At 38.0% G+C, this 12,364-nt stretch overlaps 2 long non-coding RNA genes across 2 annotated transcripts; both read right to left on the minus strand.

Moving 5' to 3' along the window:
- Positions 1–943: 943 nt before the first annotated feature.
- On the minus strand, positions 944–12,137 carry LOC125652365 (uncharacterized). Its single transcript, XR_007361554.2, has 2 exons — positions 12,060–12,137; positions 944–1,177 (listed from the first exon to the last, which is right to left on the minus strand). It is a non-coding gene; the product is annotated as an uncharacterized LOC125652365 (long non-coding RNA).
- Positions 4,519–5,774, minus strand: LOC130055135 (uncharacterized). The gene is made up of 2 exons (XR_008803394.1): positions 5,375–5,774; positions 4,519–5,241 (listed from the first exon to the last, which is right to left on the minus strand). It is a non-coding gene; the product is annotated as an uncharacterized LOC130055135 (long non-coding RNA).
- Positions 12,138–12,364: the final 227 nt, after the last annotated feature.

Raw genomic sequence — 12,364 nt, forward strand, 5'->3', positions numbered from 1 at the left:
GAACTGTACTTAATATTTAGTCAATCTTTCAATGATAATAAAACTACACTACTAGAACAATTCAATATGCAAAATATAAACCAAATATGGCCAAAAAGCATCTTGAAATGAAATGGAGAATCAATTCAAAGAAGGGTCTTTCATATCCCCTAAGGATTGAAGTGCACATAAGTATATTTAATTACATATACACTGTGCATTCACTATATCATACCTACAACATTCCATGATGACAAACACGAGATAATGAATTTAGATTATCTATTTTCGCCATTAAAATTTAATTAGGTTTGGGTTATTGATCCTCCTAAGAAATATGCATTGGTGAAAATTCCAAAAACCAGTCTGCGCGGTTCCATCTCTTTTGGGACTCGTAAAGAGAGTATTTATATGCTCACAAAGCTAGAAAACATTTCCTCAAGTTGCCTGATTTTCTTGGTAGACTGACTGATTGTCACGTTAAGCATCATAGCGAGATATATTTGTATTTAACATGAGCAGGGTGCTGTATAATTCTAAACCAAGTGATTTTGTCTCGAACATGTTCGTTTGTTATTTAATACGGATACAAGCACTGTCTGTGGTGAATTATATTAAGATTTTGTATTATCATGTATCGTTTTGGGTCAGTCCGTTGTTTTTATCTTTGTCCGCCAGCAACTTTAACCTCTGAACTAAACAAAATATATTTATACTACGTGAATGTCAAGGTCTTCCATTAAGGTCACAACTGAACGTGGTAACGTTCGGGGCATTGTTTCACACAAAAAAGATCGTGTTATATTGAGCTTTTTGGTGAAATGTGACTTTCGGGAAGTGACGATACCGGTATTCACCTAAAATGTTTCATCAGAAAGTCAATCAACAGAACTTGCCTGGGTGTGACGAAACACCACCCGATTCCTACATTCAAGCAATGTATATTTCAACAATGAACATGATTGAATATATTAATATTATTGAATGGAGAGATGTAAAATCAAATCCGGACAGGTGTACCCATATTGCAGATTACAGGGTCCAGGTTGAGCAAATATTGCCTCTGAAAGGCGACAACTAGCGCTAGATATAATACGCAGATAGCGGCTTCCGTCAAACTGGTATATCTGGATAACCTGGAGGTGAAACATTGTCATGTTTGCTTGTATTTGCACTTTCATCCCATTTCAGGGTGTTTCTGAAATGAAAATAAACAGTGGAAGTCATTTTGAAAATAATCAGTATCAAACTTTACACCTTGCGATAGATACCCGACAAAAATGTTCTTGTTTGATCGATGGGATCATTTTTCATATTAAATAAACAACGGCACCGTATCTTGTCAAAACTCTTGTCTCGGTCGATAGACCCGGAACGGGGTAAACGAACATTCCAACGCCAAAATTTATGCATCCTGCACTACGTACATATTTTGGCGCAGGAAATTTAAAAAAAAAAAAATCTATCCCCGACACTCGCTGCTGTGTTTCTCATTGGATTACTTTTCAACCCTGCTCGGCGTCCCTTTGTCTGTCGGGGCTTCAAAAAGGTCAGATTAAATAACCCGGACGACAAATTTTGCTCCAATCAGATAATCCGAAACAACAGGCCACAGTGTATCAGTTTCTCCTGCTGTATTGAGCTGCTGAAACGGAGAAACTTGACTAAATTACAAGAATAACCCATTCACCTTAATCCAGGTATTTTTAATATCATTAAAAACAAACGCGCGAGACGTTTCTTCCAAATTTTCCAATACACTTCAGATCTTACATCACCCGAATAACACAACTTTTGTTTGCGTCAGTAGGAGCGAATTAAATCATTAAAGATGGACGTTGTCAGAATTTTGCAACAATTTATGCGTGAACTAACTGGTGATACCATGGATATCTTTCACGTGTTCTTTTTGAGACTGGTGTAAAAGTGTACGATTTCATATCGATTTCACGACCCAGGAGCAGATTTTGAAAGTAGTTTGTTTAAACAGTGCACTTGTTGCTTGAACATAGCGGCACCAAATGCATGTAATCAAGCACCTTGTTATCGTAAAAACAACCTGTGCAGGGTAACTGTTGATAGTCAGTATTTTAAAAGTTTACGGCTGAAAATGTTGTAACTCTCCAATGACTATTACTAAATATTGAATAAAAACATGCAAAGTACAAGTCTGATAAAAACATGCAAAATACAAGTCTGAAAAAAACCCATGCAAAATACAAGTCTGGAAAAAAAACCACGCAAAACCCCCCGAAAGATTGATTGATTGTTCATTGTTTAACGTTCCTCTCGAGAATTTTTCATTCATGTGGAGACGTCACCATTGCCGGTGAAGGGCTGCAAAATTTAGGCATATGCTCGGCGCTTATGACCTTTGAGCAGGGAGGGTTCTTTATTGTGTCACACTTGCTGTGACACTGGGCCTCGGTTTTTGCAGTTTCATCCGAAGGTCCGACCCAATTATTCGCCACTTACGACAAACAAAGAGTACTGCGATCCTATTCTTACTCGGATACCCACGGGATTAAAAACCGAAAAAAAAACAAATAAACAAAAAAAAAAACACCGTGGACTTCGTTGATAGATGACAGTGTACAAGTATTACATATGGTGGAAGATTTGAGGACAAAGCTAACATTCTGGTTAATTAGACGTAACGGGCCGAAAACAACTATAGAATATTTATGTTCTTACTGACTTTAATTGGACCAACACCACTCATAATTTTAGAGTCAAACTGTTTATAGGGTGTAAGATCAAGCAATGACAAGATGACGCAGACTGAACGTTCGTATTGGAACTGAACTGTGATTGCCGTTACATGTTACATACTTTGATTTTATGATTCGTTCTAAGCCGAGGTAATCTTAAGACAGCAAGATGTAACTGGTTCAGTTCTGCTTAAACCTGATGTCGGAAGGGAACCTTTTTTTTTTTTTTTTTTTTTATCTTTCTACCACTCTATTTTGGATGGAAATACTCCATGCTTTGTCTTATTTGGCACATAAAGTTCATCATCGTAAACTTCTTCTCAAGATCTTATCTGATCTACGGAGAGCCATTTTTGTAAACCATGTTGATCAGTACTTGGAAACAGGAACCTCCTGTTGATTTGAAGATAAAATCTGAAGTACCGGAAGTGAATATAATGACATAAAATGGAATCGATGTTGATAGAAAAACAGCGAAGAAATGGGTAAAAAACTTTTGATCTTCATGAGGAATAAAATGTTGTAAAATGACTTGATCAATGTTTGCGCATAGTGTACCAACATCCTAACTTCATTACCCAATGATGAGAACTTTAAACAATGAACAAGTGCAAGATAACATCTACATGTCTTAATAGTACTAGAACAATTATTTGATTAAAATGGTTTTTAATTATGAATTCGGTATCCTAACACAATCCGTATGCTGATTTTTCGGTCGGTTAATCTTGCGTATGGCCGCTTGATAGCGTGTAAGCAATCCCGTGCTTTTATTACATGCTGCCTCCTTCCATATTAGCTAATTTTACGATACCTAAAAAAAGTTTGTGCAGGGTCTTGAATGGGTTCTTTAATTTGTGGCTTTCCGTGACGAAACACTATAGGGGATAGAACGAAATGAAATTACCAAGTTTCCACGATCTGTTAATGGAGGAGGAATACGTGGGGCAAAAACAGCATTTTCATAACCCAAAAGAAGAATGGCTTTTCTTCTCATCGATTTCAGAAAAATATGAGCCGGCATATTCTCTTCATGGCGAATAAGGAAATGTTTTTGATATGCTGCATATATCGTGACCAGCTACAATGTGGGTATTGTTTAAAACGCTAGTCTGGAGATGACGAGGATGAAGGGGCGGTGGGGAACTCATATTGATAGATTTGAATTGATGCGAGATTATGACTTGGCAGTCAAAAAAGGGAGAATATCAATTATCCAAATGACATCTTTGTTCAAAATTTGATCGACATTTATGTTGATTTTAGTTTCTTCAGGGGAACAGCTGACTGTCAGTCACCAAAACTAGAAACACGAATTACCTGGGGTGGGGTGTGGGGTCGTGAATGGTGGGGCATTTTACTAGACCTACAATATATATTTAATATAATTATATCCCCGCAATTAAAATTGGAATAGGATATACTGAATCCCTGTGACGTAGATGTAGTTTGTCCGAGGATATTCTTTGACAACACTGATTGATGTTTTCCTCAAATTTATGAAAATGTAAAACTGCGGATATTTTTAGATAATTTAGTTAATTCTTAGAAAGTTAGAGCTTTTTAAGATTTAATATTTTTGTTCATGTTTTTCATTCATTATATGATGGGAAAATTCTGGAGTTTTCTGATTGGTTGATATCCAACAAATTAGAAAAAAAATAGAACTTGATGTTCACTTCCACATGCCTTCGGGGAGAATATAACAATTGATTTTTAAACATCGGATAAGAAATTAATTGGAAATTCCCAAATCAATACAATTAGTTTTTTTTTTTTTTTTTTTTTTTTTTTGGTTGTCCAATAAAAACCAAAGATAGGCGATTAGTTATTGTTTGGTAAGCTTTAATAGCAGGTTTTGATGTTGTGAATTATTCATTCATATGACAAACAAAAACGGCGTCTCTAATCACTCTCGACCTGGTCTTGCACTATAGATGTAAACAACGATGGCCGATCAGGTATTGTTTGGTAAACACTAATAGCCGATTCTGATGCTTTGAATTATTTAAACATATGATACATAAGACTAACTTCTCTAATTACTTTCGACTAAGTCTTGCACTCTAGGTGTAAACAAAGATGGCCGTCATGTATCGTTTTGTAAGGTCTAGTAGTCGGTTTCGATGTTTTAATTAATTCTATCATATAACAAAACAATTATAGACATGTTCTCGGTCAAAAAGATACTTTTGCTACCTTTAAGATAGATCAATGTCAATAATTGTACAATGTTTGCAACATATTCATACATGTCACAGGTTTTTTATGGCATGATAGCGGTTACTGCGTCTTGGTCCTATTCCAGAATCTTTAGGTCAAGAAAGGTATACATGTGTATTTACAAATAATCAGTATCCACAATGTGACATACATGTTTACTATGAGCGATATATCATAAGGACCTAATTCAACCCGTATAAATTGTGAAGTCATCTGGTTGTCGGGTTCTGATTCCTGGTAGCCCTTTGTGTGCTGTTGATGGCGGTTGTTGGGTAGCCATGTGTGTGCTGTTGATGGTGATTGTCGGGTTCTACCTCCTTGTATAACACTGTACAGTAGAACAGATACTTTATCAATGTAGCAAAGCAAATACTCGTAAATCAGAGTATAATTTTAAATCTTGTGTGCCTTTCCTTTTTCGCCCAACAAGCGAATTTAGACAAATATAATAAAACACTTACCTGCGCTTTTATTGGCAATATATCAATAAATTTGTGTTTGTTTTCCATGAGGGACAAAGGCGTGAAAGTTGTATCTCTTTTCTCCTCTGAAGTGAAATCAACAGTCAGAGCTAGCACTCCAGGTTTCAGCACGGTCTCCCCCTAATGTTTCCTGCCATGGTACTTGACCCTTGAGGTCTGTCGTAAATTCAGGTGTTGGTCGGGTATTACAGAAGAATTTTGATCGACTTTATACAATGTATGGAAAGAGTACAACAAAACTTGTGTCATTCTGACCAAATTAAATAAGACTGGCAGGTTGTTTTCGATCCCTTCGAGACGTCACGTGAAGTGTCTAAAATTGAACTGCGCAGGCGCTCTATGCCATTTAGTGGTGAGGGGTCTGTATCAGGTAAAAGCCTATCACGATTTTAAGGAAAGACCCGCGACTTTTACTGATGATGCCGATTGCTACCTGTTTAACGACACAGGATTTGTCGCAGCCTGGAATCGAACCCGGGCTTCCATGACGACACGAGTGTTCTACCGACTTTAAAAAGAATTTTTACTTCACCTAGTCAATTGGGTGGACTAACACACAGGCTAGCTATAGAGTTATATTTAACACACAGGCTGGCTACAGAGTTATATCTAACACACAGTCTGGCTACAGAGTTATATCTAACACACAGTCTGGTTACAGAGTTATATCTAACACACAGTCTGGCTACAGAGTTATATCTAACACACAGTCTGGCTACAGAGTTATATCTAACACACAGTCTACAGAGTTATATATAACACACAGGCTGGTTACAGAGTTATATCTAACACACAGTCTGGCTACAGAGTTATATCTAACACACAGTCTGGCTACAGAGTTATATCTAACACAGGCTGGCTACAGAGTTATATCTAACACACAGGCTGGCTACAGAGTTATATCTAACACACAGGCTGGCTACAGAGTTATATCTAACACACAGGCTGGCTACAGAGTTATATCTAACACACAGTCTGGCTACAGAGTTATATCTAACACACAGTCTGGTTACAGAGTTATATCTAACACACAGTCTGGCTACAGAGTTATATCTAACACAGGCTGGCTACAGAGTTATATCTAACACACAGGCTGGCTACAGAGTTATATCTAACACACAGGCTGGCTACAGAGTTATGTCTAACACAGGCTGGCTACAGAGTTATATATAACACACAGTCTGGCTACAGAGTTATATCCAGCACACAGTCTGGTTACAGAGATATATCTAACACACAGGCTGGCTACAGAGATATATCTAACACACAGGCTGGCTACAGAGTTATATCTAACACACAGGCTAGCTATAGAGTTATATCTAATACACAGGCTGGTTACAGAGTTATATCTAACACACAGTCTACAGAGTTATATATAACACACAGTCTGGTTACAGAGTTATATCTAACACACAGTCTGGCTACAGAGTTATATCTAACACACAGTCTGGCTACAGAGTTATATCTAACACAGGCTGGCTACAGAGTTATATCTAACACACAGGCTGGCTACAGAGTTATATCTCACACACAGGCTGGCTACAGAGTTATATCTAACACACAGGCTGGCTACAGAGTTATATCTAACACACAGTCTGGCTACAGAGTTATATCTAACACACAGTCTGGCTACAGAGTTATATCTAACACACAGTCTGGTTACAGAGTTATATCTAACACACAGTCTGGCTACAGAGTTATATCTAACACAGGCTGGCTACAGAGTTATATCTAACACACAGGCTGGCTACAGAGTTATATCTAACACACAGGCTGGCTACAGAGTTATATCTAACACAGGCTGGCTACAGAGTTATATCTAACACACAGTCTGGCTACAGAGTTATATCCAACACACAGTCTGGTTACTGAGATATATCTAACACACAGGCTGGCTACAGAGATATATCTAACACACAGGCTGGCTACAGAGTTATATCTAACACACAGGCTAGCTATAGAGTTATATCTAATACACAGGCTGGTTACAGAGTTATATCTAACACACAGTCTACAGAGTTATATATAACACACAGTCTGGTTACAGAGTTATATCTAACACACAGTCTGGCTACAGAGTTATATCTAACACAGGCTGGCTACAGAGTTATATCTAACACACAGGCTGGCTACAGAGTTATATCTAACACACAGGCTGGCTACAGAGTTATATCTAACACAGGCTGGCTACAGAGTTATATCTAACACACAGTCTGGCTACAGAGTTATATCCAACACACAGTCTGGTTACAGAGATATATCTAACACACAGGCTGGCTACAGAGATATATCTAACACACAGGCTGGCTACAGAGTTATATCTAACACACAGGCTAGCTACAGAGTTATATCTAACACAGGCTGACTACAGAGTTATATCTAACACACAGTCTGGCTACAGAGATATATCTAACACACAGTCTGGTTACAGAGTTATATCTAACACACAGGCTGGCTACAGAGTTATATCTAACACACAGGCTGGCTACAGAGATATATCTAACACACAGGCTGGCTACAGAGTTATATCTAACACACAGTCTGGTTACAGAGTTATATCTAACACACAGGCTAGCTACAGAGTTATATCTAACACAGGCTGGCTACAGAGATATATCTAACACACAGGCTGGCTACAGAGTTATATATAACACACAGTCTGGTTACAGAGATATATCTAACACACAGGCTGGCTACAGAGTTATATCTAACACAGGCTGGCTACAGAGTTATATATAACACACAGGCTGGTTACAGAGTTATATCTAACACAGGCTGGCTACAGAGATATATCTAACACACAGTCTGGTTACAGAGTTATATATAACACACAGGCTGGCTACAGAGTTATATCTAACACACAGTCTGGTTACAGAGTTATATCTAACACACAGTTTAGCTACAGAGTTATATCTAACACACAGGCTAGCTACAGAGTTATATCTAACACACAGGCTGGCTACAGAGTTATATCTAACACACAGGCTGGCTACAGAGTTATATATAACACACAGTCTGGTTACAGAGATATATCTAACACACAGGCTGGCTACAGAGTTATATATAACACACAGGCTGGCTACAGAGTTATATCTAACACACAGGCTGGCTACAGAGTTATATATAACACACAGTCTGGTTACAGAGATATATCTAACACACAGTCTGGTTACAGAGATATATCTAACACACAGGCTGGCTACAGAGTTATATATAACACACAGTCTGGTTACAGAGTTATATCTAACACACAGTTTAGCTACAGAGTTATATATAACACACAGTCTGGTTAAAGAGATATATCTAACACACAGGCTGGCTACAGAATTATATATAACACACAGGCTGGCTACAGAGTTATATCTAACACACAGGCTGGATACAGAGTTATATATAACACACAGGCTGGCTACAGAGTTATATCTAACACACAGGCTGGCTATAGAGATATATCTAACACACAGGCTGGCTACAGAGTTATATCTAACACACAGGCTGGCTACAGAGTTATATCTAACACAGGCTGGCTACAGAGTTATATCTAACACACAGGCTGGCTACAGAGTTATATCTAACACACAGGCTGGCTACAGAGTTATATCTAACACAGGCTGGCTACAGAGTTATATCTAACACACAGTCTGGCTACAGAGTTATATCCAACACACAGTCTGGTTACAGAGATATATCTAACACACAGGCTGGCTACAGAGATATATCTAACACACAGTCTGGTTACAGAGTTATATCTAACACACAGGCTAGCTACAGAGTTATATCTAACACACAGTCTGGTTACAGAGATATATCTAACACACAGGCTGGCTACAGAGTTATATATAACACACAGTCTGGTTACAGAGTTATATCTAACACACAGGCTGGCTACAGAGTTATATATAACACACAGTCTGGTTACAGAGATATATCTAACACACAGGCTGGCTACAGAGTTATATCTAACACAGGCTGGCTACAGAGTTATATATAACACACAGGCTGGTTACAGAGTTATATCTAACACAGGCTGGCTACAGAGATATATCTAACACACAGTCTGGTTACAGAGTTATATCTAACACACAGTTTAGCTACAGAGTTATATCTAACACACAGGCTGGTTACAGAGTTATATCTAACACACAGGCTGGCTACAGTTATATCTAACACACAGGCTGGTTACAGAGTTATATCTAACACAGGCTGGTTACAGAGTTATATCTAACACACAGTCTGGTTACAGAGTTATATCTAACACAGGCTGGCTACAGAGTTATATCTAACACACAGTCTGGTTACAGAGTTATATCTAACACACAGTCTGGTTACAGAGTTATATCTAACACAGGCTGGTTACAGAGTTATATCTAACACAGGCTGGCTACAGAGTTATATCTAACACAGGCTGGCTACAGAGTTATATCTAACACACAGTCTGGTTACAGAGTTATATCTAACACACAGGCTGGTTACAGAGTTATATCTAACACACAGTCTGGCTACAGAGTTATATCTAACACACAGTCTGGCTACAGAGTTATATCTAACACACAGTCTGGTTACAGAGTTATATCTAACACACAGTCTGGCTACAGAGTTATATCTAACACACAGGCTGGCTATAGAGTTATATCTAACACGCAGGCTGGCTACAGAGTTATATCTAACACACAGTCTGGCTACAGAGTTATATCTAACACACAGTCTGGCTACAGAGTTATATCTAACACACAGTCTGGCTACAGAGTTATATCTAACACACAGTCTGGTTACAGAGATATATCTAACACACAGTCTGGCTACATAGTTATATCTAACACACAGTCTGGCTACAGAGTTATATCTAACACAGTCTGGCTACAGAGTTATATCTAACACACAGTCTGGTTACAGAGATATATCTAACACAGGCTGGTTACAGAGTTATATCTAACACACAGTCTGGCTACAGAGTTATATCTAACACAGTCTGGCTACAGAGTTATATATAACACACAGTCTGGTTACAGAGATATATCTAACACACAGGCTGGTTACAGAGTTATATCTAACACACAGGCTGGTTACAGAGTTATATCTAACACACAGTCTGGCTACAGAGTTATATATAACACACAGTCTGGCTACAGAGTTATATCTAACACACAGGCTGGTTACAGAGTTATATCTAACACACAGGCTGGTTACAGAGTTATATATAACACACAGTCTGGCTACAGAGTTATATCTAACACAGGCTGGCTACAGAGTTATATCTAACACACAGTCTGGTTACAGAGTTATATCTAACACACAGTCTGGCTACAGAGTTATATCTAACACACAGGCTGGTTACAGAGTTATATCTAACACACAGGCTGGTTACAGAGTTATATCTAACACACAGGCTGGTTACAGAGTTATATCTAACACACAGTCTGGCTACAGAGTTATATCTAACACACAGGCTGGTTACAGAGTTATATCTAACACACAGTCTACAGAGTTATATCTAACACACAGGCTGGTTACAGAGTTATATCTAACACACAGTCTGGCTACAGAGTTATATCTAACACACAGGCTGGCTACAGAGTTATATCTAACACACAGGCTGGCTACAGAGTTATATCTAACACACAGTCTGGTTACAGAGTTATATATAACACACAGTCTACAGAGTTATATCTAACACACAGGCTGGCTACAGAGTTATATCTAACACACAGTCTGGTTACAGAGTTATATATAACACACAGTCTACAGAGTTATATCTAACACACAGGCTGGTTACAGAGTTATATCTAACACACAGTCTGGCTACAGAGTTATATCTAACACACAGGCTGGCTACAGAGTTATATCTAACACACAGGCTGGTTACAGAGTTATATCTAACACACAGTCTGGCTACAGAGATATATCTAACACACAGGCTAGCTACAGAGTTATAATGACTTGGTGTAGGCTTCACAATATTTTTTCAGAGAGCTACAGTTCTGCAGCTATATAGGAACCACCATGTCTGTTTATCTGCACATTTTCTGTCCTTCCATCCTATTTAGTCTCCTTGCAACATTTTTGTAATGGAAAGACACCACAGGCTTATCTTTGACACAAATATTTCTTTTAAAAAACTAAACGAGGATTATCTAAGATTTGGAAATTATATCCATTTCTTTTGCCTATCTGGCAAAATTAAATTCATTGATAAAAGTTATATTAATTTGTACAGTGCATAATTCTTGAGTGACGAAATAATAAAACATATAAGCATCACTTTTGATAGAAAAGAAAGAGAGAAAGGGAGAAAAGGAAAAAGTTAAAGCCGTTCAGTTCTCTGAAGTTGAAAGATGCGGTTCAGTTTTTGTTGCGTGATACTCAGATGACCGTTAAGGTCCACGGGCCTCTTGATCACATTTCTGCCTTCTGTGCATTGGGTTTCTTTGGGGGGGGGGGGGGGGCAATCGTATACCTCTATTAGCACAGTATTAGCTGACAGTATTTATTTTTATCAAAATAATCTACTTGTGTCACAACAACATAAAACACTGCGCTCTAGAAGTATTGAATGTTAAGACAGCGAACGAGCTATAGTACCCAGCGAGGTCATTTACCGAATTTTATAAGTGCTAATTATGACCATGGTGGTAGTGATAATATAATGCAACAAAAAATAACTTACTGTCTTAAAAATGCAGTAAGCTGTATGCACATTTGGTGATAGGTCTGCACGTCGTGAATACATGATTACATGGGCGTGATCATTTCACACATATTTAACAGATGTTGTGTAAGTTTCGCATGTATTCGATTCATGTACTCAGAATTTTAATCTTAGAACGAAAGACGACCAATTAAGAAAGGTCAGAGCTCTTCTATCGATAAACAGGGTTTAACATTGCCGTTACTATTTGTTTATTTTGGGAATTATGTTTATTTTTGCTATGTAAGTATCTGAAGCAGTCTCCGAGATGTTCAACCGATACA

This window comes from Ostrea edulis, chromosome 5 (genome assembly GCF_947568905.1).
Source record: "Ostrea edulis chromosome 5, xbOstEdul1.1, whole genome shotgun sequence".
NCBI lineage: Eukaryota > Metazoa > Mollusca > Bivalvia > Ostreida > Ostreidae > Ostrea > Ostrea edulis.